Raw genomic sequence first — 27,696 nt, 5'->3', positions numbered from 1 at the left:
TGACACTCCACTTTTTTTTTTCTCTAACTATTTCTTAATTATACTCCGTTACACTATTTTTTGTTAATCTCTTTCTCTTTTCGCTCACTAAGCATAAGTGAATTATACACATACACATATGTGACATGTATTTATATATCCCCTAAAGGAAGTAAATAGGAATTGCTGATATCTCTGGGTATTGAAGGGAGGGCTCAGTTCTTTTAACAAGTATGCAATAGGCATTGAGAACATACTATATACCAGCAATAAATTCATGAATAAAACAGAGGTTGTGTGTGAGTGTCAGAAGACAGAGAATTAAGCAAAAGAAATATACGTATATACGGTTGGTAATTGCCATACAGAAAATTATAGTTCTGGAAATGGACTTCAAGTACCCAGGTGGACAGTAAGCTCAGAAGGCCTCTCTGAAATGTTGAAATCTGAAATCTCACCTGAGGAGGTGCTGGAGCATGCATATACCTATGTAGAGGAGAGCATGCTGGGGAGAGGAAATAGCAAGTACAAAGGCCCTGAGGAAGATGTGTGCCTTGCACGTTGGAGATGCAGTGAGAAGTCACCTGTGGCTTGAGATAAATGAACTCAGGAAGAGTGGGATTTAAGATCAGAACAGCAAGGAGTGGGGGAAGCAGAACATATAGCACCTGCCCTATAAACCATGAGAACTTTGGCTTCTACTGAGTGAGTGAGAACTCTCTGAGGTCATTGAGCAGACAAGTGATGTAATGTAACTTAACAAATCGAAGGGATCTCTTGGGCTGACATGTGGCAAGTAGACTGTAAAGGAGCAAAAGGAGTAGCAGGGGGACTTGTTAGCAGTTATTGCAATAATCTCGGCCAAAGAGCAGAGCATTAGCAGTGCTGGTGGTTAAGAAGTAGAGAGATTTGCCTAATTGAGAACTCATTCCCTGCCAACACCAGAACCTGGCATGTTGCCCTGATGTGCCAGTGGGAGCCAATTACACTGTGTCCAGGAGGCACTACATTTTATTCTTTCCAATTAACCCATTCTTGTGTCCTCACACAAGCTGTATTCTGATGAATACAGACATGCCCACCTTAGAGAGTTTTGACCACAACTCTGTAATCACCATTTGGATGCACCAGAATACAACACATCTCATGCCATAAGCAAGCTGCAGTCTATAGACATAATTCTTTCGGCTGCAGCTGCTAATGACCTACCTGATGGCCACCCATCTCAACTTGTCCTTCAGATGTACATTCAAGATTCTCTCTTCCTCATTCCTCCTGCAATCCCTCAACAATTAGGAACTTCTACATCTTATTCCTCATCTTTGATACTTTCAATCTGTTCGTTCAGAAATTCAGAACATAGAACTTTGCATTAGAAACTGCCAGATTACTCTTTATCATCTCATTCTGGATTGCAGAGAAAATGGTTCAAAATTACTTTTTTTTTAATATAAGAAATTTATTGTCAAATTGGTTTCCATACAACACCCAGTGCTCATCCCAAAAAATGCCCTCTTCAATACCCATGACCTACCCTTCCACCCCCCATCAACCCTCAGTTTGTTCTCAGTTTTTAAGAGTCTCTTATGCTTTGGCTCTCTCCCACTCTAACCTCTTTTTTTGTTTCCTTCCCCTCCCCCATGGGTTTCTGTTAAGTTTCTCAGGATCCACATAAGAGTGAACACATATGGTATCTGTCTTTCTCTGTATGGCTTATTTCACTTAGCATCACACTCTCCAGTTCCATCCACGTTGCTACAAAGGGCCATATTTCATTCATTCTCATTGCCATGTAGTACTCCATTGTGTATATAAACCACAATTTCTTTATCCATTCATCAGTTGATGGACATTTAGGCCATAATTTGGCTATTGTTGAGAGTGCTGCTATAAACATTGGGGTACAAGTGCCCCTATGCATCAGTACTCTTGTATCCCTTGGGTAAATTCCTAGCGGTGCTACTGCTGGGTCATAGGTAGGTCTATTTTTAATTTTTTGAGGAACCTCCACGCTGTTTTCCAGAGTGGCTGCACCAGTTTGCATTCCCACCAACAGTGCAAGAGGGTTCACATTTCTCCACATCCTCTCCAGCATCTATAGTCGAAAATGTTTCAAAATTAGACTAAAGTTTATGAGTAAAGTACAAGTTATGTCATGAATACCAGGGTCATATGATGACTTTTATTATTCTATCTCCTCAACCTTGGCTTAAGAGTCCTTAAATTGGACCAATTGGGCAGGAATTCTAGAAAATAATTTCCCAGGAGAAATAGCAAACTAATAAACAAAGGTGGTTTGCCTTCAGATGATTACTAAAAAGGTACAAATCATCTATTATCACCTTGAAATGAAACCCACCAATTCAAAATAATAATAATAATAATAATAATAATAATATAAGAAAAAGACTGACATAAAGAGTTGTCAAGAATAGTTTTTATCTGAAGTGAGTAGTTCTCAGACATCTTAAATAAGTCCATAAAACTGATAATAAAACAAAACATATACGCACACACACACTCACATACATTCAGGTAAATGATATAAAATACTGTTATTGAAAAGCATGTACTAGGGCTGCCTCAGTGGCTCAGCTGGTATTTGTTGACTCTTGGTTTTGGCTCAGGTCATGATCTCGCAGTTTCATGGGTTCAAGCCCCACGTTGGGGTCCATGCTGACAGCAGGGAGCCTGCTTATGATTCTCTCTCTTCCTTTATCTCTGCCCCTCCCCTACTCACACTGTCTCTGTCTCTCAAAGAAGAAAAGCATGTACTCAGTAGTTTTGGTGATTCAACCACCATAAGCTCATTCTACCTCTAATGCAGATGGAAGGAAAGCAGGGACCCACATATACCCTTGTCTACCTTGAACTCTGAAGTCATAGATCTTAAAAGGTGATGTATTCTGGTTCAGAAAATCCCAGATCCTGACTCATTTTATTTCTCCATATTCCTGACTACATGTATAGGGCAAGAAAGAATGTTAACTCTTGTGATAACCAAGCCTGGGTCAGAGAAGAGAGGGGAACAGAGTAAAGATTATTGATAGAGAGTTGTGCAGGATAATAAAGCAGCCAGCTCTATGGAAGTGTGGGAAGTCAATCATCTTGACCTAGTATTATTCAGTCTGCCTTTTGTCTTATTGGCCTGTATGTTCTTTGAATGAAGTGGGCATCTAATGTAGTCTGAGAACTACTCCCTGCTTCTGCCATACAAAGTGTTTTTGCAGTTTGGACAGCTAACCATGGTCCTGAGAATGCAGGTGCAACAGAACAGTGGTGCCACACAATTTGGATTAAATCCCCTGATTAGTGAGGCTTTCACAGTGATCCTTGTGTTTCCCAATATTAGATCATGACCTGAACAGCCCTTTGGTGAGGCTGCAATGGCCAGTCCACTTTGCTGCACTTTTGATCCAGACAACTCTTCGGTACCATACGGTATAATTAACACATGTTTGGGCAAAGTAACAGCTATTCAATTCAAACTAGCTTACTCAAAAAGGAGGAATGTACTAAGGAGATTCTTGAATTCAGAAACCAATGAAAGGAAAGTATTGGGGCTTCAGAAATTAAGGGATCCGAGGATTCCAACAATGTTAGGACTTTTTCTCTATTTTTCTCTGCTCCTTTCCAAGCATCTCTTTTCTCAGCCCCTTTCATTTGTAGAATATCTTCCCCCATTTAAGTTCATGAAGCAGAAAACATGGCTGTGGGTGGTTTCTTTATTGCACATATTGTGATTCAAACATCCAAGGAATTAATACTCCAGCTTCTTCGGCTCAAGTGCAGAAATCTTGATGAAGTGTCTCACAAGTTCAGCTTATGGTTGGTTCCCAACCACTGAAACAACCATCTGGGGTGGCTCAGTGGTGTTGGTGGCCTGGGTGTTCCTACTACCAGCCAATTTTGAAGCCTGTGTCTTACTAGAAGATCAATTAACTCTGTCCAAGAAAAGAAGACATGGTGTGATATGGCTACTCCTGCTTCAATAATGAAATTGGGGAGAAAAATTAAATTCCTAGAAAAAAAAGGTGCTGCAGGAAAACTAAAATAACTGTATATTCTGTTTGCTCCCCTATGTACATGTTCTTTCCCCCTTTGTATATTACATACTAAACCTTCCCAGTATGTCTTCTTAAATGCAGAATTGTCACTCTTACCCACCCCCACCCCCTACACATACACGCTTAGGCATGCTCTAATGTGCATAATTGTGAATCTTCATGTCCAGAAAATTTTGGAATGACTTGATGTCATTGTAATACAACATACTCTTTATTTTTCCTACATATAAAAAGAAATAAGCATACTGCAAAAAAGAAATGTAGCAACTGTTTGTAATGATTAAGAAGAAATAATTTTTAACTTAATAGTATTGGTTTAGGAAAAGAGCCAAACAATAGATAAATAGGATACCTCTTCAGAAAAATAATTAAAACAAGGACCGTAAAGATTAATTTCCCATTTTTATTATGTGTAGATATACTAAAATGTATGTTCATACTCTTCAGCATATCTGTATTGGCTGAACATCTCTTTCCATTAAAATTAGTTTTCCAAGGACATGCACTACATTATTGAAAGTTGCCTTTTTGATATAGATTCTTCTCCAAAATAATTTTATAGTTGCTAAGCAGTCAATTGCCAACTGCATACTAAAATATACATAATGTAAATGGAGGCAAGAAACAGGAGTAGGCAAACGTGAGGAAGAAACACAATCATTTCTATTCAGTTGGAAAAGGAATGAGTGGCTGGCAAGGTAAGAGTGCAGCAAAGTTATGCCACCACCAGCCTGGTATTGTTGCAAAACTTCTTTCTTCTCAATAACAGAACTCTTGTCATGCAATCTTGGGACAGCTTTTAGCAGCAACATATTTGGTCTTCACCCTGACTACCATCACATTTATGATGATCTTATTCGGGCTAACGACTGGCCCAGGTGTGTTATTTTCAGACTGGGATGTTTCCACGCGTACCACTACATTTACAGCATAAAGGAACACCCAATATTCCTATTAAGACGTAGATGATACAAGTTCATTGCAGGTGAGGCATAAAATTATGCAAAACTCTCTGTCTAGAGTTGGTGACCACATACCATTTTGGGGCTGATCCTTATTCCTTCCAATGATCACTAATAATAGATTGCTTCCTGCCGGTCCCCTTATTTGTGGAGGTCTAGGGCTAGCTGGCATCAATTGCTTTGAGGAAAGGTGAAATGAAGCATTTCATGACATGAACAGGACAGATCGAATCGAATCCCCTTTGGTTGACAGAACAGGACCCTAGGAAGGAGGCACATCAATTTGTATGAGTGAGAAAGTGACAGAATAAAAACTGGAAACCACAGTGGGAAGAGAGGAGTCCTGACTGGTGATTCAGGGTCAGACCAGGGCCTGTAGGCTCTTAGAAGAGACTGGATATGACCCTGTACGTGGCTTATGGTGAAACCCTTCTGGAGAGAGACCCCCTATACCATGGTTGAATTTGTGGTTTTGTGGATAACATGTATGTATTGATGTATGCACCTTAGTTGAAGGAGTACATCAGGGAATTTGAATATGCATATAAGAAACTTTTAAAAATACTGTTGACCCTTGAACAAAATGGGTTTGAATTATACAGGTCTACTTATGAATGCATACATATGTATCCATTGATTCTTAGTTTTCAAATAATCAGAACTTATTGAGAAAAACACACACTTTGGAGTGAAGGATTAAGATTTAAACACCAGTTTTACAAACTCCAGGCAATTAGACAAATTATGTGAACTTTCTGCCTTAATCCAACCCACAAGTTTACTGTGAGGATCAGATGTGCTGTTATAGAATCACACGTGCATGTAAGTTAAAGTAATACACTGGACTGTGAATTTTTATCTGTCTCTAGCGGCCAACTTTGTATGAATAAGGTTTTATCAGATTTGTTTTGGAGTTCCAATGTGCAGTAGTCTCTCACTATTGTTTACTGAGTAAATAAAATTGGCTTCTCAATAGAAAAAAGCAGGACTCACCCTTAATACACAATTTTCATTAAATCAAGATCCATTTATTAGTTGGTAGTTAGAAATATCCTTGTCACTAATGCTGAGCCTCAGGACATTATAACAAATATTCACCATTTCTTTATTATTGATTCTTGGTTGCATCAGATAACAAGAGTTCCACTGGAAAGAATGAATGATAAAGTAAATTTCATAATTTATTTTACAAAGGGAACGGGCATTCATTTTTCTGGTTTGAGAGAAACATGAATATTTTGTATCATAGAAGAAAGACCTGCACCAGGCAAAGATGCTTTCAGTGTCATGCCTAAAGCCTCAGCAATAATTAATGGTAGATTTGGAATATGAAATGCATTATGTCATGTCTTACGCTGTGTAAGAGGTTGAGATATTGGGTTGAAAGTGTCTTGACATAAAGATCAAAACAAAGACTAGGCGTGAATGGGTGTTTGTGTGTCACTCGAGAACAATATCCAGCTGTTGGTGGTCACTACTGTTACTGCAGCCCTTATCACTCTGCCCCCTCTCTAATCCAGTGGGTCAGTACATGTGCACAATGGATGCTCTGTTTCATCAATCAGTCCACATTCTTCAGTCTATGCTTCTCCCCTAGTCCGTCTGCTCCTGCTGATCATTCTCCCTGGCACCTACTTCTTCTGGTCCACCGAACACAAGCAGAGGTAAAATTTAATTAATATGTTAATTGCCTTGAATTAATATATCAATATGCTAATTTATACTGAAAAAAATTTTTTAGTACTTATTTTGAGAGACAGAGAGAGAGAGAGAGAGAGGATGAACAGCGGAGGGGCAGAGAGGCAGGGAGGGAGAGAAAGAATCCCAAGCAGGAGATGCACTGTCTCTGCAGAGCCCGATGGGGGAGCTCAATCTCACCAACTGCAAGATCGTGAGCTAAGCCTAAATCAAGAGTCAGATGCTCAGACACCCAGGCACCCGGTTAGCTGATGTTTTAACTAATATCAATTTAACAGTTTGAATCAAGGATATCTGCTTGGTTAAAAACTTTTTCCTGGTCCCATAACTAGCACACATGTACTTATTTATCAGAATCCAATGTGACCGAAAAAAGGCCGGAGCACACACATATGTAACAAAATGCAGAAACTAAAATCTCAGAATAAAAGAAGGCATGCATTGATGTATGGGTATGGTTTTCCCACTTTTTTTTTTCCTATCTACCTCCTACTCATTATTCAGTTAAGTATCTGTTCTGCCCTTAAGCCTTCCCTAACTCACTTAAACTAGGTCATATCATCAGGTAAATATTCATTGAACATGTTAACATGCCATGACACTGATCATACTTTATTGAGTTTATTTATTTAATGTCCATCTTTGCAGCTAAATTTTACTTTTTCAGACACAGAACGTATTTGCTCTCTTAGCCCAATTTTCTGTACACAGTAAGTGCTCATTAGGAGTTGGTGAATGAATGGAGAGCTGGCTGCAAGAAAACACTACTTCCTCTCTTCTTCCAATTCACCACACCGGCACGAAACACGTGCATGTGCGCACGTGTGCACACGCGCACACACATGCACACATGGATGCACATACACACACCATGATGCAAATGCAATTCATTAAAGGCCGAAGTTTGCCTTTGGTGACATGTAAGGATTAATAGTCTTTTATACCCAAGCTATTCTTGTTCATTGTATATTTAAAATAGGAAAGTGTAGTGTAAAAAAAAAAAAATCAACTGAGTAAAATTTAAAGATCTCCCTGGCTTTATTCAAGGATTCATGAATCAGGCAGCATCCCATATGGCAAAGAGAAAAGAGCTCTGAAGAGCTGTACAACATGAAAGATTTTTATAAGCAGAAGGAGGTGGGGCAAGAAAGTTATACTAGCAAAGAACTGATTGTGGCAAGGTCACTTTCCTTTAGAGGACCACAGGGTCCATCAAACAGATTACCTCACTAGTGCTGACCAGGTAATTCTAAATGAACTGGTTTAAGATTCCATTTCTGGGAGGGGCTGAGATTGTAATTGAGTTAAGGAGTAAGTCTCAAATTAGTGATGTGGGGTTTAGCACAAGTGACTCCATTTAGAGTATATTGTCTCTTTTTTAACAGTAGCAAGTTTTGACACGATTATGGTGAATAATAGGGGTGCTGTTTATGCCAAATGCACTTAAAACATCAATATCACAGAATCTCTCTAGCATTATTTCTTATGGATGTACTGCAGAGTTGGGAAATACAATGCAGAAGAATTTATAATCTAAGACTTTCCTAAGAAAATCACCCATGCTTATTGGTATGGCATTACATTTACTGTAATTGCCTAATATAAGCTTAAATATACTTAATTGACTTTTCTACCCTCCTTCCACTGACAAAATTGTGGCATTATTGTAAAATACCAAACATGGACAGCGAGAGAAAAAAGTTTGCTTAAGAAAGAATGCCCTGTTTTATTTGGAAAATGACACATTTATTCGTTTTACTTATTCTGCACTTTAGTTATAATACATGCATACTGAATAGCAAGTTTAGAGAATAAAAGAAAATGCTCCTTTCACATAGGATAGTGTGGTATAATAAGAAATATATTTGGTCTCTGTCCCAGCTTCCTGGCACAAAGCTCCTAAAAATGCTTGTAATTTCCTGAGTGGTAGGAGCGTCTTTTGTTATTCATAATGAGTTCCTTTCAATTACACCTTAGCTCATGATGATTAGGTGATTTAGGACAGGACCACTAAATAGCCTTAGTGGGTTGGTCACCGGAAAGACTAAATGATTAGAGACCTGGAACTTTCAACCCTGCCCACTGACCTCTGGGAAAGGGGGATGGGGTGGAGATTAAAGATCTATAAAATCTCTTGAACAAGGAGAAAAGATGAGCTTCAAGTTGGTGAATGCGTCTGGAGCATTGTGCACTGTGGTTCCAGGAGCGGGGGAAGTTCTAGGACTCTCGACCCTCTGAACCTTGCCGTATGTACATCTTCATCGAACTATCCGTCTGTATCCCTTATCACATCCTTTATACTAAATGTAAGTGAATGTTTCTCTGAGTCCTTGAGCCACTTTAGCAAATTAATTGGACCCAAAGAAGGGGCGTGTGGGAACTTCCCATTTATAGCAGTTTATAGACACCTGGACTTGGAATTGGTGTCTGAAGTGGGAGCAGTGCTGTGAGACCGAGTACTCAACCTGTAGGATATGACACTATCTCTAAGGAGATAGCGTCAGAATTGCATTAAATTCATAGGACACCTTGGCAGTGTCCGCTGAGAATTTGAGAATTGCCTGGTGGTGTTGAAAAACACACAATAGAGATGACTATACCGTACTGGATTCTCAAGATTTTGTTCAGGTCACTGATGGACTCACTTAACACTCATGCTTACTGTACCACGAAGCAAAATAAGGTTTATCATACATTGTGCATTTTTTGATGAACGAAGCACATTTGAGCAATTCAAGCTCACCCTGAAACTCTACGCTGCACAGCTTAGCACATAAATGAGCTCTGTACAGACACAGGTCCATCAAACTTCAGCATCCATGCTCTGGACCATTGCCCTATTAGGGACCGTCTACTACACACATGCGTGGTTCCCTACAGTTTGCCTTTTCTCCTATTCTAGCTCTTATAAAACTATTTCTCTGGAATTAAGTTAAATCTAAATTTTTTTCCAACTAAGTGAGAACAAAGGGAATCAGGAGAGTCCCTTCTTGTTCTTATATAGCAAGAAAAGTGAATTCCCTAATCCTGACATCTAGCATCTCTATAGCCTGACCATGTTCACTGTGACAGAGGATTTTAAAAGCTCACTGAATATCCAAGAGGTTTCCTACACTTCCCAGTCTCTTGTGGATGTTCTGAGTTATGTGTCTGGCTCTGGCTAATGGACTAAATGAAAGTCACCATCGTTTTGCGGCAGTAGAAAGTTTTAGGTAGTGCCCTATCTCTCTCTTTTTCTCATTCAGTAACGCTGGAAATCATGTGTTGAGATTGCAGGACCTTAAGATGTTAAAAATAAAGAATCCCTAAGTCAATACGATGAGTTTACCTGGAAATCCACTGAAATGTGGCAAAATTTATGTGGATGGAAATAAACTTTGGCTTATTCAGCTCAATCTGATTAACACAAACAAGATCCAAAATCTTGAAGTTAAAGATATTAGCATGCTTTCAGTTTGAGGTATCAGAAAATCTTACTACAAATGACTTCAACAATAGGAATAGTATTATCTCATGAGAAAATATAATCAGGAGGTGAACTATTCTACCATAGTAGCTCAGTAATGTGCTCATAATATGACTGCAAGCCCCAAACATCACATTATGAACTTTAATATCCAAGGTTAGGAAGAAATGTGTTCTATTTTCATGTCTCAGTTTTAAGGGAAGGAGAATTTTCCTATTATGTCCCCTTTCCAAAATAACCCCTCCCCTCTTTATAAGTAAGTGTCGAACTCTTCTGCTTAAACCAATAGCTATAATTGAGTTGGCTTTACTGGGATTGGTTCCCTAGTCTAATCAACATTCATTACCCAGGGTTAAGAGATTCCATAAAAACAAAACAAAACAAAACAAAACAGTCACCCAATTCCTAAATAAACACAGGGTTCTGCTACTGGGTAATGTCCTTTTAACATTATGCACCCAAATACAAATGCAATTTTAAGGTCAAAATGTGGCTGATATTACTTTCTCTTCAAATCTTCTATTTTTTCCAGCTAATTAATATTTGATAGCAGCCCCAAACATGTAATCATTGTTTGTTAACCTAACACAGGAGTAGAAAAGCTTCTAGTGGGAGCAAAAAAATCTCATCAATGTTCAATTATTAATTTACTTTTCTTTTAAATCACAAACTGGCCCAATTTCAAGTTGCTGGCTTTAAAGTATTATGTGTATTTTTTCTATTTAATTTTAAGCTATTTGTGTTGGTGTCAGGTAGAAAATACCAAATTTGGGAATATTCACTTTTGAATATTAGAGCATATGGATATTTCGAGACAAGGACCAATTTACAGTTAAAAATGGATTCTCCTTGTTCTCCGATAGGTTGCCACATTAAGCCAACTTGACTGAAGAAGATCTTTTGTATTTAAGGAAAATAATGTTTGTTTAATGTAAACTCAAGTTCAATTCCATATTATGAGCACAAAAAGAGAAGCTCACCCAAGGAAACATTACTGTAATCGTGAAGGTTGGTCAGAACCTATAAACTATTCTGTTTTCTGGCTTGAAATTTTATCACTTTCTGAGGTGATTTCTAAGAGAATCCACTATAAAAGTCCCCAGTGTGTATGTTTTTTAGGAATTCGTATTATAGTCTCCACCTCTCCAAAGTATGCATTTAAATGATTGGCGCTAATGTGCACACAGGATCAGGTGGGTTATTGGCTCTTCAGGATCACTGGAGCGAGGAGGTGAATGATGTGTGAAATGAAAAACCTGACCCAAAGCTCAGAGGGAGTCTAGGGGACTGTTCTGTCGTCCTGGAAGCGCCGGGTTAGCGTGATGATGAGAATCACACAGGTGGATCATAAAAGCTCCCTGAATCTCAGAGAGGAGAGGGCAGACGAGGATGCTTTAATGAGCTATTTTACGTCCATCCTTTCCTCAGTACATCTTTCTTATCTCTCAACTACTCAGAGTTGTAACAATTAATAGTCTCTATCTCCAAGTGAAGTATTAAGGTGAGTAAATTATCTGGACCACTTGAGCTGAATGACTCAACTTTACCTCCATTTTCAAGAGATATTAAGGGAGAAGGGAGGAGGAAAAAAAAGGGGGGGGGTAAGAAAGAAGCTACTAGGGGTAGAAGTTTGTCTTTAGAAATACTAACTTCAGTACTTTACCTGAGTTTTCTGTGGAGACCTAAGGCTTAGACTTAGAAATATCACATCCTGATTTTCATTAGCCTGTGCAAAATTAATATAATATACTATAATATTGAATAAACACACATGCACACACTATGCATAACATGAATATAATAAAATATACAACACATATGCACAAGAAATGAGATAGGAAAAATCTATTGAAGTGTCTGAGCTGTCTGTAAAATGTTAAGCTCTTGGATCACCTTGTCATGAGTATCAGGTGAAAAGCTTTCCAGGATTGGACTAACTGTAGAGGGATTAGGGATTGAGGAGAACCAACAAGCAACCATAGTAGACAAGCAAACCGAAATAACTGAAATCAGTGTGACTTTTCTTACTCCCAGAACCTCTTGACTTGTAGCAGCAATGGTGGTAATTAACATGTGTTAGTTTCAACGTTTCCTGAAAATGGACCATACACTATCACAACACAACATTTGGGGTTTTAGTGATGATCTCATTTTTAATTTGATAGTTACAAATTTGTTTTTGCCTGTACTTGGGAAAAACATAACTCAGGTGCCAGCACGTCATTGCTTGCACATTATTCCTTACGAGACGATCAAGTAGGAGGCATACCATATAATAACATATGTGGAAACAGGATCTAAGTGACACGTTTAAGGAGCACTAAGATACAGCGATGGGAAGGGCTTACAGGGTTTTCAGGAGAGAAAGAAGTATCACAATTTTCTTTATGATTTTGTAAGACTCAATGACTCATTTGTCATTTGGTTCAAAATGTCCCGGTCTCTAACCTGTACATTGCAACCAGGTCATTCCACTGCTAACCCCGACTCTATGTCATATTATTTACTACTATTGTCATCATAACAGCCACCATTTTTCAAGTGTTCATCATGTGCAAGGCACCAGATTAAATGCTTTAGGCGCAGTGTTTCGATGAATTCTTAAAACAGTAGACACTATAATCATTCCCATTTTCTAGACAGCGATGCTGATGGTTAGAGATGCCACCATTTTAATCTGACTCTTCTTACCAGGCTATTTTGTTTTCTAAAATTTGTTTGTAAGTTTGTAAGGCTGAGACAGACTTGGTAAGCTCTGGGATCTCTATTTCTGTTCCACCAGTCTATTCCATGTACTAGAATTACTTGCAGGTAAGATGGAAGAAGACAACAGCAGAGACAGAGAGAAGGAAAGGAAAAGGGACAAGAGAATTGTAGCAGAGGAAGTTAAATTGATGTTCCCCTCTACTTACGCTTCAAGTCTGCAACATATCTGCATACTTAAAAATTAAAAGTTTCAAAGAACTCCTTGGCTCAGTTGACCTCAGTGTTCTGCGAAATTCTAAAGTAATGATAGGCTCTGTCACATAAGCTTTAAAGACAAATCTGCTTAATGAATTGAACTTTTCAATTACAAATTAGCTAAAGGCCAAATTAGGTTCACATTGTCCTTTAAAAAACCTCCATTCTCAAATCCACCAGTGAGTTTAATCCCTTGAATGTAAACAAGAATTGGCGTGATTAAACCCTCTTAAATTAATTTTATTAATATAGTTCCAAAGGCATATAGGTTTATTGTAAAGTGTTTTCCAAAGTCTTCTTTGTCCAAATTACTTAATATTTTATCCTTTATGCTTTTATATTATTTACTTATGGTAAGAGGATTCAAGATATTCATAAATTGTGTAATGAATTTAACATGATACACTAATTAATATCTAGTTAAAACCATTCAGAGATTAAAGATGGCAAACTAAGTCATTTGCAGGTGCATTCTTCACTTAGTTACTGGGGAGCAATTCCATACTTTGCTTTCGTTACCAGTTCAAAAAAAAGACACATACTCTTCCATGCAATCCCTAGTTATCAGTAATAAATCTATAAATAAACACATATCTGCATACATAAATAATAAATAAATACAATTATCAACTCAACTTTTTCAGCTGGGCTATTTCTATATTCCATGAAAAATAAGCCTTAAGTGCTGACCTTTAAAATTATTATTATTATTGTTGTTGTTGTTAGGGAGACAGAGTATGAGCAGGGGAGGGGCAGAGGGAGAGGGGGGGAGAGGGATAGACAGAATCTTCAGCAGGCTCCATGCAAAGCATGAGCCTGACTCAGGGCTCAATCTCATGAATTGTGAGACCATGACTTGAGCCAAAATCAAGAGTAGAACACTTAATCTACTGAGCCTCCTAGGTGCCCCTAAAATTATGAAATACACAAAAATATCATGATAACCACTGATAGGACTTATTCAAAGTAAATTATATCTGCTGTTGGTCTGTGTGAAATGGCATTATCAGTTGACAAAACAAAGTACAACCTCTTTCATCTAAGGTGTGAGGAAGCTTGGCTGGGGTTTATCTTAGGTTGAGTGGAAATTGCTCTTCTAGAAAATCTGGGTCAGTCCAATTGCTTAACGTGGATACACTGCATAGAGAAGTCCAAAGGAATAGATGATATATTTAATTTAGCAAACAGACATTAACTAAACTTCGAGGAAACTGATGATTTTGAGGAACATGAAAATAAATGAGGCACTACACCAGTTATAGCAAGAAGGAAGGTAAGAGTAATAGTTAACAGAAAGGAAGCTAACCACTGCGTTACCCATACTTCTCTTGACTTAAAGTTCACAACAACTTAAAGAGGAAGATGGAATTAATAACCCCATTTTACTTTTTTTATTTAAAAAAAAATTTTTTTTTCAACGTTTTTATTTATTTTTGGGACAGAGAGAGACAGAGCATGAATGGGGGAGGGGCAGAGAGAGAGAGACACAGAATCGGAAACAGGCTCCAGGCTCCGAGCCATCAGCCCAGAGCCTGACGCGGGGCTCGAACTCAGGGACCGCGAGATCATGACTTGGCTGAAGTCGGACGCTTAACCGACTGCGCCACCCAGGCGCCCCAATAACCCCATTTTAAAGGTGAGAAACATGAGGCTGGGAGAGTTTTTAGCCAATGTTTTCCAGCTAACTGTTTGAGTCAGGATTCCAAACCAGGTCTGTCTGTTGCCAGGACCTGTTCTCTGAACCATTATTCTTTGCTTTTCTAGCAGTACTATGGTGGACCTGGTAAGGGTGCAGACAGTGAAAAATAAGATCCTGTACTGACTCTGCGTCAATGATAGCCAAGCATGAATACACATATGGAAAACACAAGACAGTATAATAATTTGTTCTTAACTAGGTATGAACATGACAATGAACAAAAGGAATATGGTGGTTAAGATCAATGAGAATATCTGAGTCCATAGTGTTCCCTTGCTCTCAGTCTGGGAGAGGGCATTTAGATATATGGAGGGTAGGGGGAATCATTACTGGCCACAGAAAGGGTCTAAAACAATATATAAAATAAAATGTACATTTACATAGTCCTTCTCTGAGTCAAAAAAAAAACCTCTATGTTCAACACTTCATTTAATTTTCACTCCATTCCTGGTGGGTAGGTTAGATTACCATTCTAACTTTAACTTTTTGAGGCTCAGTGAGGCCCAATAAGTGGAGAATTCTGAATGAAAACTCAACTTTCCTGCTGACCAATGGTCTTTCTAGTAAATTATCACAAAAAGTGGTAGAATAAGCATGTTCTGTAGTGGTTTGGAGATGGGGACGAGTGGGTAAAGGAAACAGATCAACTGCAGTTTGTTGGATGGGAATAGAGGGAGAGTTATGTGCGTTTATGAATGTATTCCAATAGGACACATTTATGAGCTCAAACGTGATTGAGGTGGTCACAGGAGAACAGTGTGGTTTGTGGAAGATAGTGGACAGTATTCCACCCTGAGCTTTAGAGTTGGCAAACCCAGGGTAAATACGGCAGGCTATTTAACTTCTCTAGCTCTGAGTTTCTTTATCTTTAAAGTGGAAGTATTAATCTCTCCATCACCAGAGTTTTATGGTGATAATAAAGGATAAATGTGAAAATATATGTGAGATGCACACAGCAAGCTCTCCATTAGTGCAGTGGTTGTGATTATAATTCTGAAGAGAGTGAAAGAGAAATTGTATTTCAAGTTGGTTAATCTGGAAGCAATGTAAGAAAGAAGAGAATCGTGAGACCTTGGGTCAAGGAAAAAAATAATGTGGCATCATTTTAACAATATAAAATTTTACTCTCCTCCATAATATCTTTTCCTGGCTCTCCATTATATTTTTGTTAAAGTAATCAAACAAGGAGGCATTACACTGAGGTGGCTGTAACACCTTGGTCACCTACATAAGTAAACTAGAACCTAAGCCAGAGACAATTCCTAAAAATAACTCAAGGTTAAGAAGAAAACCAATCACTAACAATGAACTTCACTTTCACAAATAATGCAAGTACTTAAGCTATAGTCACATAAATGATTTCGTTGCTTTGCTCCCATCTTCTGTATAAAAACCTTGTCCCTTGGGGCCCCTGGGTGGCTCAGTTGGGTAAGCTGCTGACTTCGGCTCAAGTCATGATCTCAGGGTTCATGAGTTCAAGCCCTGCTTTGGGCTCTGTGCTGACAGCTCAGAGCCTGGAGCCTGCTTCAGATTCTTTGTCTCCTGCTCTCTCTCTGCCCCTCCCCTGTTCACCCTCTGTCTCTCTCTCTCAAAAATGAATAAATTTAAAAAAAAATAAAAAACTTGCCCCCTAGCTTCTGTGGGTAAAGCTCTCCTACCTACTGTTTGGTCTTGCCTGATTGGAGTCAATGCTTGCTCAAATAAAATCCCTCCAAATTTTAATGTGTTTCATTTATCTTTTAATACTTGGAATGAAATTCAAATTTTAGGTAGTAAGTCCTACAAACACCTGTATAATGTGGCTTCTGTGTTCTCTACCAGATTATGTCTCCAAGATTCCCTGTTGGTTTGTAATCATCAGCTATCCTGGGATTCCTGGATTTACTTCCTGCTCTTCAGCCTTGCTAAAATGTGCTTTCTACAACCGCTCAGCTGGTCTTAAGTGTTTGCTTCTTCAGGTAAGACTTCCCTGACCTTTTGTTGTCCTCATTAATTAATTATTAAAATTTGTAATTACATGCATATTTGTATGTTTGTGTCCAAGTAATTGAATTATTTACAAGGATATAGAGAAACATCAATTAATGTGACTCAAGCCTCTCAGAAGCTCTGAGTGCTCAAAGTATGGAGACCTGCCGAGGGAAATGAACCATTTATATAACACTTCATGGTATCAATACTCGAGATGCCAGACATGGTAATGAGTGATTAATTGCCAAATGAAGGGAAAGAAGAAAAAATCTGTAAGTGTTAGAGTTGGGATGGCAGGAGGCTCTTGGCTCGTCTAAGAAACGATTGAAGAAATTGTCAAAGGATTTACCACTTACAAACTTTAATAGCCATCTAAAGATGGCTACCATTTTTCTCGAAGCTAAAATAAGAAACTATGGTTTAAAGTCTTCAAACCTGTGGATCAGTGGTGTGTGTGCATGCCTGGTTGTGTGCCTTTCCTGTTCTTTTTATGCGTATTTTTCTTTCTGTGTTTTGCTTTGCTTTTGTGTGCGTGTGTGAGATTGGTAGGGGTATGTGACAACAGACACTGTTTTGAAAGCAATGGGAAATGTGCCATTTGGTGTCATTTTGCTGCACTTGGCTTCTGCCTTCTCTTTCAAGTTTTCTTCATGGCAACATCACTAAATTAGACTGTCAAAAGTTGCTCTGTCCAAAAAAGGACGTCTCTTGAAAATAATCCATTTGTTGGAGAAGACAATTGTATTAAACACAAAATAAACAAGAAAATGCTTACTAACAAGATCAAATGATTTTCTATTCCATTTGATATACCAGGAACATTTTTTCTAAAGCTTGAGACATTGTGGTTTGCTTCATCAATTTCAACAGCTTTAGTTTTTTGGTGTTTGTTTGTTGGTTGGTTGATGAGAAGTACAATTGTAGAAGACAAGTATCCCACTGTGCCCATGGGTCTGGCAAATCACTGAAAAATAGCAAATATGTCACCAATTAACTAGTGGAAAGGCAAAACAAAAATGCGTCTAGGAAATGTCAAGACAGATTTCAAGCCTGAAATCTGACAGCATCCGGAAGATCCATGAAATAAGGAGTAAGTATAATCTTGAAATTCCATCTTCTGAGGAATTCTTTCTTAATCAGCCACAGCATTGTTTTGGGGAGATTACCAAAGTAGGTATGGATTTGGGACTAGGAAGTCCAAGTCATGATCAGGCAGACAAAGAGAAGTTTCTAGGCACTGTTGTCCAGGTCAGGAATTTCATTATTACTTCTCTAGATAGATCCTTCCCAACCACCATTTATGGTTCAGAAACACCATTTACCATCAGTTATGTACACCATAGTATATTGGTCCTTCCATTATTTATTCTGTTCTGAAGTCTTACTGTTAATACGTTTATTGATTTGTCATTGATTGCTTCCCTCTTTTCCCCCAGCATGGACACTGTGAAGCCATGAACCTTGTTGATCTTGTTCCCTGTGTATCCCTAACTCATAAAACAGTACCTGACATATATTGGGGTCCAAGTCAATATTTACAGTAAATGACATGAAAGTAACATAAGGAACAGAAAGAGAGAGAATGGCTATGGCATAGTAATGTGTTAATTATCTGCTCAGGATTTGTTTGATTTTCTTTTTAATTTTGTTCCTGTAGCTTAAAACATTTGTAATAACTATAGTAAAAGATACAGTAATTATGAAACACTGAAAGTCAAAAAGTGCTGCATTTCATTTGTTAAAAGAGTATTGATTACTTTATTTTTTGTCATAATTACAGCACCATTTCTTCAAAGCAGAATTAGATGGAGTAACTAAATGCCACAATGATTTTATCCGTGAAGAGAGAATAATCTCTTTATTTTTTTTATTACCACTCATTTATGCTGTTATTCAATCATTCATTCGTTCATTCCTGTTTTTAACACTTCTTGAGTGGTTAGTGTCTGTCATTGTCCTACGAAGTGCTAATAACAGACATAGGTGCTTTTCCTTCCAGGGAATCCGAATCTGGTAGACAGAGAGGTAAGGAAACCAATATGTACCAATGTGATATGTCTGTAGGGTTGTGTGCAGTGAACTGTGAGACCACAGTCATCGCTTGGCATAAGGAGTCCACAAAGACCTAGCAGAGAAAGTTGCACAGCAGAAAGTAGAGGTTAGGACAGGCTGCAGGAATCATCTAAATGGCAAATAGGAAAATTCAACTAGTTGTAATAACTGAGCAGGATATATTCAGGAAAGAGGCTGGAGGGGTGGGCTGGGCAATAGTCATCACAGGAGGACTTTTATGCCATGTGCCCTACAGATAGTGTAGATTTAAAAGCTACCTGTCCCCCGATAATTATGAAACAGCAAGGATAGCCCAGTTACACCACACGAAGCAAGAGCCTACAGGAAGAGCTGCTGGCAGTGTGAGAAGCAGGGCTCTCAGGCTGACAGTGCCTTCTGGTGGTAAAAGCGCCACCAGTGTCCTTAGCTTTATAGATCAGACACTCAATTTGTTTAGTTCATCCAGAGTACTGGTTAGTTTAGGCTGCCAAAATTCACAGAAGACCAATAATATTCGGTCCAAGTGTAAAAGGACACTTAGGTTGACTCATCAGTCCATCTCATCCTGGGCAGGAACCTCCAAACAGAACAAAAGAAGCAGAAAACCTTATTGATAAAGATATTTGAGTAAGTTGCCATGATGAATCCATTCATCTACTGGGGGGCAAATAAAATATAAAGCTAATTATGTGCACGGTCAGAGTCAATTCAGACATTCAGATGACCAAAAATAAATGCATGTGTGTCGCTCTTTGAATCTTCTTCTGTAAGTTTTTAAATTGTGTTTCTTTTCTTAATAGATTCTTTAGATTGGAGTAAACTTGATTGAACTTTGAGTTCTTAAGTTTCTATAAGGATATATTTTTCTAAAATAAAAATGTTATCACATCATAAATGTAGCATATAAACCTTCTCAAATATTTGCTAGATGTAAAAATATCAAGGTGAAGTTACCTTTTAGTCAAACACTTAAATATAAACTATTGTGATTGTATTGAAAATCCTTGCACCTTTTTATATGATAATGTGTACAAATACATTTATTTCCTTGTAAGTCTCTTTTTGATTAAATGATAGATCGTTAACATCTAGTGACATTGATTGATGTCTTATGTTTTGTGTACAGCAATGTCCATATTTATATATTCCAATCCTTGTGATAGTAATGTAGGTTATAGGTACATTAATTTCCTTTAAATATTAAAGGATATTAAATATCATATCCTTGAATATGTATATATGCCCTCTTATTTTTATCATAAATTCCTAGAAGTGTAATTTATATCAAAGGTATGCCTATGTTAAAGATTTTGCATTAGATATGACTATTATTGCTTCCCAGAAAGTACATTTTAAGCAGTAATTTTGCTAATTTTCATCAAAATTATATTAGTACTTTTGCCAATGGTATTTTGATAGGCAGAAAATAGGTTTTCTTTACATATATATAAAAAAGACAGATATCTTTGATTATTAATGTGGCTGAATACCTATTCTTACTAATCCCCTGCTTTTTTTTCTAACTGTATCCTTTATTACTTTTCCATATTTATATTGAGATGCTAGTTTTTGTTATTTTATTATGGATTTGTTGGATTCTATTAATACGACTGATACTGAGTAACGCTTGTGTGCCACTCTTTTGGCATCTAAGCTATAGGAGTGAGCAGAGAAAAACAAAACAGTGACAACAAAAATAAATAGACAATTAATTAATTTATAAATATCTTTTTTTCCAGCCGCTGAGGGACAAACACATGCTATTTTTCCCCAACCTTTCCCATAACATTTACAAACCACTGCTTAAACTAAATGCCCCTGCAATATGTCCATGCATACATGATGATCTGATTCCTACTATTTTTCCTTTTCAAAGAGTGATCTCACCTCCTAATTCTGGGTCTTTCCATCGGATCAAGATTAGTTGGTATGAGGTACTGGAATGCAGAAGAAGAAACAACCTACCCTCTTTTAAAGATTCCCACATATCCACAGGGTACCTTTCAGGAAAGCCTGGATCCTGAGATGTCCCTTACTAAACCCCAGGTGTGCCTTTATTTTCATTATAATAAGGAGTGAGTGGAGCACTCTGGGCAAGGAAGGGAGTATCAGCAATTTGAGGAGGGCAGGAGGAGTCAGGAAGAGGAGAGAATTTGCTTATCTTTGCTCTGTAGGTTCTGTACTGTTTAAATCTCACTTGTGAAAACAGGAATTTGTTTACAAATGAACAAGAGAAAAAGAGTTTTAGCTCTGATGATCCACCTAGTTAGAGACTTGAGAAACAGGAGAGCCTGACTTGGCAAGAATCTTCGCCAACCTTATCACACGTGCACCTTGCAGGCCGACCCGATAAATGGATAAATGGTTTTGCTACAGTGAGAGCTAACCAGAATTTCCATCAAGTCACTCTTCAGAACTTCGCCACAAATTTAATTTGAATCTTTTATGCTCATAAAATTTCAATATTTACTCTTCCCAGCCCACATTCTTATTTTACTTTTGATTGCCTCTGCCCTTGCTCTTTCAAACAAGATCTAAATGGGAAGTGTCAGAATATTGTATCAAAAACGACTCAGATTGTTTCTGAGCGGAGTGCAGATAAGCATCCAAACTTTTGAGTGCCGGTTCTAGCTGATTATGTCTTTCCGCGTGACTTCAAGAAGCAGTTCCTGGGCTGTGACAAGTATTTCCCATCACTGTAACTCACAAATGAGTCTGAACACTGAGAGGTGTAGGGCAATTGACAACCTTAGGGATAAACCAAGTAAACCGTCATCACCAAGGCTGGTATTTGGTGGCTGCCGTGTCCCCTCCCCTGTTGAGTGATGTGCTACATCAGTTTAAGGCATGCATCATTTCATGAGAAAGAAAGCCTTTGGATTTTAATCTCACAGCAGATTCAGTTTTTCCTGTGTGTAGATTTTAATCATCAACTCTTCAAAGACACTTAAAAAAAAGACATTTTTAAGTGATTATTTAAAAATAACTGAAACTTAAAAATCCTGTCTAGGATTAGTGTTTGCAATTTCTATTCAAATGAGGTAAATGGACAGCCTCTCTTGTGCCTAATTCAAGCTATCTTTTTTTTATGAGTTATTTACATATATTGACTTCCTTGTGGGCGATTTTCATATTTACATAGTACTTCAGGGAGCTTCTGGTATTTTGCAAATATTAAATCATCTAAAGGTCACTAATCCTAATGGTCCTAAGAAAAAGGTAAGAATTTTTTAAAGCATTTGAGAACTACTCATGATCAAATCATTTTCATCATTTCTGGGAACAAATGTCCATGATTGCACAGTGTGGAGCAGAGTTTTCTATCAGCTGGACCATGGATGCAGGAATCCATGGGATCTGTGTCATTACTAACAGGGCAAAGACCTGATGTGGTGTTTAGCCATGAATGTACCCACTCTTTGTGCTGAGAAAATTGGTTTAAACTAGATGTTACTAGAAAATTTTAGCTCCCGTACAGGTCAACAAACATATTAATGGCCCCCACCATTTAGACAAACTACAAGAAGTCCCTCCCTAGTGCTTATTGAAGCCAGGGTTATTGTGAATTGTCTCTGAGGAAGGACGCCAAATAATCATCAAATGAAAACAAATCATCCTCAAATCAAGTGATAACATTTAGCTCTGTGCCTTTGAGACCATTCAAGTATTTTCAAAACAAAAATATGAGCCTTCTGTGTTTTCCTGCAAAGATTTAAAGCATTAAAAAAAATCTATACGAAAAAGTGAAAGTAACAGTAAATTTTGCCTTGGTTGAAAGGTGATTTAATTATTTTTAAGTCTTCATTCATTCATGCATTCATCATTTCTTTATTCATTCATTGAGCACTAGAGCCAGGAGCTGTTAGAGTTCTACGAATGCCAAGAAGCATAATATAAAATCTTCCCCCGTGAGAGTTGACAGTCTAATCTTACTAGAGGAACGGGAGAGAAACTAGCTAAAATGCAAGTTGATATTTGTTGCAAAGTTTAAAGAAGTAGCACGTAGAATTTAAAGGCTCTGACTTTAATTCCAGTGTCCTTGGGCAAGTCACTTAATCTCTTATAAGCTTCACATCTCTGAATGAATGGAAATAATGAGTATGTCAACCTCACCATGTGGTTGTCAGAATTAAATGAAATAATATCTATAATGCAATTAAGCTGACATTAGGAAATGCTCAATAAATCTTAGCTATCTTCATCGTTGTTATTTTTGTTTTTTTTAATGGCTGTTTATTTTGGAGAGTGAGAGAGAACGTGGGTGGGGAGGGGCAGGGAGAGAGGGAGAGAGAGAATCCAAGCAGGCTCCACACTGTCAGCACAGAGCCTGGCTTGGGGCTAGAACTCACGAACCACGAGATTATGACCTGAGCCAAAATCAAGAGTCGGTTGCTTAACCTGCTGAGCCACCCAGTCACCCTCATTGTTGTTATTTTTGTGGGAATAAAGTATTCTTCACATATAGAACATGTAGCTACTATGTCTCTCTGAGGGAATAGAAAAGCATCCAAAGAATAGTGTAACTTGCTATGAAATCCATCTGCTCACTCGTGTTTTGCATATGCAAGAATAGTTTTAAAAAGTCTTACTAGTGAATTAAACCGTTTGTGGGCTTTACCCAATGAAATTTAGAAAAGGGAGCAATTGTTTTTGGTTAAAGCAAGACCTCACTCAATTCTAAGTACAAAATCACCACGAGGAAAATTTTTCCCTATCTTTTTCTCTGACAAATTCTAATGGGACATTTAATCATTGAGTGTATTTACATTTGAAAATGAGGTGTATGTTTCAATCTCTTTCAGAAAAGAACAAATGGAAACATATGCATGGAGTCATCACATTGTCATCGGGGCGAGTTAATCCCTTTGAATCGAAGCTTCTGGACATTAAAGTCCAGCTGCTAGTGGAAACAGGTCTCCTTTAGTCAGATGTTTATAAGCCGGAAGTTTGCCAGGCTATCCACAACTCAACGCCCAGAAACATGACTTGAGAACACAGTGGCTACTCCTATTTGTGGCATATTTATAATAATGATTGAAGATGTTTATGGCTGCCACAGAGTCATGTATTGGGAATGACTGAATCACATGGTAATTTTTTTAATGCTTATTTTTGAAAGAGAGAGAAGAGATTGTGAACGGAGGAGGGGTAGAGGGAGAGGGGAGACAGAGAATCTGAAGCAGGCTTCAGGCTCTGAGCTGTCAGCAGGGAGCCTGATGCGGGGGCTCAAATTCAGGAACCACAAGATCATGACCTGAGCCCAAGTCAGACCAACCCAGAGCAGAGCAACCTGGCAGAGCAACCCAGGCGCCCCTGAATCATTTTTAAATGGGAATTATGGTTCCATATTTATATGTAGGACTGTTGAAAGATAGCAGTTTCCGTTAGACTCAAATTCTTTTGTACCAGGATCAGGTACAACTTTTAACCGGCAGACCTAAGAGAATACTTGTGTTACAATCTGAAGTGTCTTTGTACATGTCACAGTATTCCTGAGGTAAGATGTACCCCTTTTGCTTCAGAGCCCTGTCTCCCTCTGCAGCCATTCAATGCATTGGCTGCAAGTATTCACTCTTAATTGTTTGTGGAAAGCTGTGTATCTCTCCAATGTCTGCCAAACTCTGAAATTATCTGGGAAGTTATTAAACGGACTCTACATTAACTCTATATTTATAACCAAAGATATTTAGTACACTCTAGGCTATCTGCAGGATTAACAGTTGTAAATGTTGGGAAGGCATCAGATCTGTTTAAATCTTTTCTTGGTGGCAAAGAAAGAAGACCTTTCTTAGTGTAGAACTTTGTGTGTGTGTGTGTGTGTGTGTGTGTGAAAATAGATCCTTTTTTTTTTTTTTTTTTTTTTTGTAAAATACTGCCAGAGTGTGAGCAGGGAAAGGGCAGAGGATGAGGGGGAGAGAGAAAATCTTTTTAAAATTTATTTTATTTTATTTTGTTGATGTTTATTTATTTTTGAGTGAGAGAGCAAGCTGGGGAGGGGCGAGAGAGAGGGAAGCAGAGGATCCAAAGCAGGATCTACTCTGTCAGCACAGAGCCCCAGGCAGGGCACGAACTCATGAACTATGAGATCATGACCTGAGCTGAAGTCAGACGTAAAACTGACTGAGCCACCCAGGTACCCAGAGAAAATCTTTTTTTTTAAATGTTTATTTATTTGTTTATTTATTTATTTAGTTAGTTATTTAGAATAAGTGGGGGAGGGGCAGAAGAAGAAAGAGAATCCCAAAGAAGGCTCCACACTCAGTGCAGATTGCAATGCAGCGCTTGATCTCAAAACTGTGAGATCATGAGCTGAGCTGAAATCAAGAGTGGGACACTCAACTGACTGAGCCAGCCAGATGCCCCGGATCCCTAATTTTTGTACAAACACGAATGCCATGATAAACCCCAAGCAATGCCATCACATATCCCCATTACAGCAAGCTAATCATAAATTCTCAGAGCTCATCGAACCACAGACTTCAGTCACAATGTTTTTGAGATGTCTGCATCTGAAATAATAATACATTATCTTACATTGTTTAGGAACTGATTCTGAAGATGCTTTGCAAAAAGAGGGATTTCCCCAATGATCTGACAATTGGAGAACCTCCCAGAAAACTCTGTATGAGAACACAGGTGAAAACATCACTCATCCAGCAGATTATTTTCAACATCAGTCACATTACTTTGTATTTACACTTTGTGTAGTGAATGAGGCATTTGATAAATGTTCCTTTGATTGGGTAAATGAATATTAAATGAGAAGCCATAATCCCAACTCAATGGCATGCACAACCCAAGCATGACACTGTGTACTTCCCTCCTAAAGAGAGTAGATTCTTCCTGCTTTTGCAGTGGACTATCTAGGAATTTTTCTCAAGCCTTGCCTTTGACAAACCTCTCGTGTCAGACTCTGGATGGCTAGAATTACCTTCCTGTAGGCCGATTCCCAATCATGTGGTCTTATTTCATTATAATTATCATTATAGCCCTGGCTGGAGGGTTCTGCTTAGTTTTCCAGAGTTACAATTCCCTCTTGGCTATGATTAAACTGTCTTTGGATTCATGGGCCTGGAAAATTTGAACAGTCCAATTTAATGAAAAACAATTTTCATAGCCATCTGGCAATGGTCTGAATATTTCTAGAAGTTAACTTTTTGCATATTAAACTTTGAAAAGAAATAATTAAGTCAGCTTTCATAATAGCCCACGTGGAGTCTGTATGTTCCCACTAGCCCACTGATTTGTGTATCTATTGTACTTTCTCAGTACTTTTGCAGAGAAACAGATCATTTATATAAATTATAATCGATGGGGGTCTGAGTGCTGAGCATTTTGGAATAGCCTCTTGGGTAAGTTAGATAGTTAGAGACTAAGAAATTAATCTTATCTGCTTGGATTCTTTCATCAAGGCAAGATTTAAATCAATTAATTATGATTTAGGAAATTTTCAAAGCTAAAAAGCTTTCAGAGTGAAAATTGTGTTTGGGTAATTATGAAGAAAGTTCTTCCTATTCAAAAAGATAGCCTCACAAAATGCCATTTTACAGGTTCTTAAAGTTGTTTGTAAACTTTCCATTTTGTTTTTATTTTCTAAAGAACAATGCCAAAATTGTGAAAGAATTAACCGCTTATTGATTATAGCATTTGCGCTTTCTAGGAGTAATAACTCAGAGTTTCTCACAGACAAAGTAGACAGTTTTGGATCCTTCAAGCCTGAGTATAGTTTGTAAAACTATTAAGTAACACTTATGCTTGCCTGGAGAAATTTTGAAAAGCAGAACAGAACAAAACAAAAACCTCTATGAGCTTAAAACATGATTTTTATTTAAATTCCTGCTGGGCAGAGCTGGTAAATTATGTCCCCTTATCTATTTAGTTGGATCTTCTATGAAAGTCTAGACAAGTAAAAATTCTGAAAAATGGTAGCTACCAAAACCTCCTTATTGGCAAACACTCGGTGGGTGGCAAAGTCAGGTGGGAATGGTATTTGTTTGACAGTCAACCTTGATCCTCACCACTGCTTTTCCTATTTCTGCCATTTTTGGTATAAGACTATGAGCCACACCCCACTCACTCAGGGTACTCACTTTATATACTTGAAAATGGAGAATAATATCGGAAGAAATTTGTGGGTCAAGTCATAGCATGAATGTTTAAGTACAAGTACAGGTGCAGATCCTTTGCACATAATGCTTTGAATATCATTCCGTGGAATTAAAGGCCCTGGGAGAATCTTCATTCAGAAGTTTTCAGGGCTTATGAAAATGACAAAAAAAAAAATCACTTGCTTCATCACTCAAGTCTTGATAACTTTAGTGGAAATGAGTATATTCTGTGAAGGCCAAATTTATTTTATTGCTGTTCTAAAGTCCTAAAGTCAGAGGTGCTTGCAAAGGTAAACATTCACAGGTAGCCAATATCCACAATAATGATACTGATAAATCTAAACCACAAGGTACATTCGGAATCTTAATTTAAAGCAATACTAATAAAATATGTGATTGACCTGACAAAACATGCCCTGTTTAAGTAAGTAATTAAGCTGATGCAATCAACAAAAAACTGTTTAAAGAGTTAATTGGCTTTCACAGAAGAGACAAATCTATAGTTTTATGCTATTTTATAATATTCTGTACGAACCTTTTTCTCCCCCCTCTTGGCTTTTGCTGTTACCAAGCTGGTAATCCTTGAGAAGTAAAAGAAGGCCTTATTCTGTGCCTGCTGTTTATCACTTTCCTGAAATCATAATCCTCTCTATGTCTCCATAATCATCTCCACAGGAATTAATTGTGATGTCACAGAAGATTATGACATGAAGTGAGAAAAAATCGGCAGGAC

At 37.9% G+C, this 27,696-nt stretch overlaps 1 long non-coding RNA gene across 1 annotated transcript; it reads right to left on the bottom strand.

Moving 5' to 3' along the window:
- Positions 1 to 1,897: 1,897 nt before the first annotated feature.
- Positions 1,898 to 27,696, bottom strand: LOC106977698 (uncharacterized). The gene is made up of 4 exons (XR_003422665.2): positions 27,499 to 27,696; positions 6,002 to 6,154; positions 5,084 to 5,270; positions 1,898 to 3,923 (listed from the first exon to the last, which is right to left on the bottom strand). It is a non-coding gene; the product is annotated as an uncharacterized LOC106977698 (long non-coding RNA).

Source organism: Acinonyx jubatus, chromosome B3 (assembly GCF_027475565.1).
Source record: "Acinonyx jubatus isolate Ajub_Pintada_27869175 chromosome B3, VMU_Ajub_asm_v1.0, whole genome shotgun sequence".
Taxonomy (NCBI): domain Eukaryota; kingdom Metazoa; phylum Chordata; class Mammalia; order Carnivora; family Felidae; genus Acinonyx; species Acinonyx jubatus.
Note: the sequence above shows the minus strand (reverse complement) of the source record. Positions and strands in the feature narration are given on the sequence as shown.